We start from the raw sequence: 2,064 nt of genomic DNA, 5'->3' as shown, positions 1-2,064 counted from the left end.
TCTTCTTTGCATTGTTTGACACGATGTAAGTTTCTGATGGGGATGAATTCAACAACATGACATGATGCTGTTATTGGTCAAGTGAAATCCACTCTTACCTTACGCCATGTCATCACATTTCAAACATTTCATTTGCTGCATTCATAATGTAGCGTTTAGTATGTTGTAGTAGAGTTATGTAAGTAGAGTTATGTTGGGTGCTCTCTGAAGCCTAAGTCTATTGTGCATGATGCCGCGCATGGCCTAACATTTTAATTTTGTCATAGGTCAATTCACAGAATTGTTTTTTGACAGATTGTGGGTGACCGCATGGCTGGAAGTATATTTTTATATCAGCTTGAGAGTTAGACAGCCCAAAACATTAGCCTATGTGGCGTGTCTTGGTCGTGACAGACCCCGTGTGACGATTAGGTCAGCCCTACCTCTTCCTCCTCCTCGTCCACCTTTCAGTGTTTTTAAACGGCTTTTAATGGTTTCCTAGGTTTACGAGTGCCATCGGCACAGAGAGGAAGAAGTGATCAACCGCTGGGGTACACCCGGACCGAAGAAGAAAGAAAACTGCAACGCACGCGCGTTCAGTGTCTAATTGCAGCCATAGCAAGCCCGGGGCATCCGTTTTATTGCGTTTTGATGCAACCTACATTTTTTTTTTCAAAAATAAATTGAGTGCGTGTACCTTTGGCTGGATTTTTCATAGCCATCTACGCTAATAGCTTGTAACAAATACCTACAAACCAAAAACCTACAAAGAAACCCCAAAAATGGATATAGCTGTTAGCTACCTGAAATATGTTGTACATATATAATAAAGCCCTACCAAAATACATAGTTTTGAACAAATAGGTATATACTCATAGTTTTAACCCTAGCTATAATAAGTGACGCAGCCGTGGATTTTGCCAATATGCAGCAGCACAGACAACAGTAAAAACATTTTATCGGCTGGCGAAGAATAAGCCTTTTCTAGAAACAACCTTTCGGAATGTTTCATAACTTGCTATCTAGTATTCAAACGTCGCCAGCGCGTTCTTTGATGGCTAATGACATACCCCAGCAGCCATGGACTAAAAGCGAATAAATTGTACGCATTGGTACGGAAATAACCTCATGCACTGTAACGCATCCTGGTAAGAACCAATACCGTGCTGGTTTGTGCATTACGGAGAAGTCGCGCATGTCCGCGTCTATTTTTATGGAAGACGAATCAGCTCTCGTCACTGTAAGCTGGCAATATCCGCGTCTCCTTCGCTGGCAACGTCACGGCGCATTTGTTACACTCCGTCTTCGCCAGTGGCGGGTGCGGCCATTCGGTCTTGTTGCGGGGTCGTTCGGGACGTGCCAAGTCGCGGCGCACGGGTGGCGCGACCCACACGAGTCGGCACGCAAGCAACAGCCAAAATACCGGGCCGTGTCGGCGTCTCAAGCGGCTCTCCTACGTCCGTGTCCTCCTCCCGGCGGAGTCCTCGGGACGGCGCGGCGGCGCCGTTATTAGACCAGCAGCGATGCCGCTGGAAAGTTGGCAGCGAAGGTGGAGCGGCCGCGGGCTATACGTCGCGGTCTCGGCTTTCAGTCGGCCGTCACTGCACGCGCCGCGTCCGCCTGGCGTGCGCGTGACCGGCTTTGAAAACGTCGCTCCAGTTAGGCATCAGCGACGCGTATGACGTCATACTTTGTCGTCATTGAGCATGCTTTCGATCAGTGACGTTAGCCTCCGCAGAGGCCGCTAACACGCGAGTCACTACGGATGTTGTATGTAATCAATAGCATGCCCCTCATCAGCAGCTTGTTGCCGCGCTGCCAGAGAGAAGTTGACGGAAAAGCTCGATGTTCGTCGTCCAAACTCCATCATTTGAGCGTCCATTCATGAGCTACGTTCGCCAGCGCTCCGTTAACAACAGTCATCAGCACTGCTCCGGGTGCACGTCACCTGAGCTCTGTCATCGCCCTGACCCTTACCACCAGCGGCCCCGGCGCCCATCCGCCGGCCAGCACCGAGCCCCGGCGGCCGCGCGTGACGCACGCATCCATCGTCCGGTCATCGCCGAGCCGGCCGGCGCTACTCAC

Source organism: Pollicipes pollicipes, unplaced genomic scaffold (assembly GCF_011947565.3).
Source record: "Pollicipes pollicipes isolate AB1234 unplaced genomic scaffold, Ppol_2.1 Scaffold_4881;HRSCAF=5763_pilon_pilon_pilon, whole genome shotgun sequence".
Classification (NCBI taxonomy): Eukaryota; Metazoa; Arthropoda; class Thecostraca; order Pollicipedomorpha; family Pollicipedidae; genus Pollicipes; species Pollicipes pollicipes.
The sequence above is the reverse complement of the archived record's forward strand: the minus strand, read 5'-3'. Positions refer to the sequence as shown.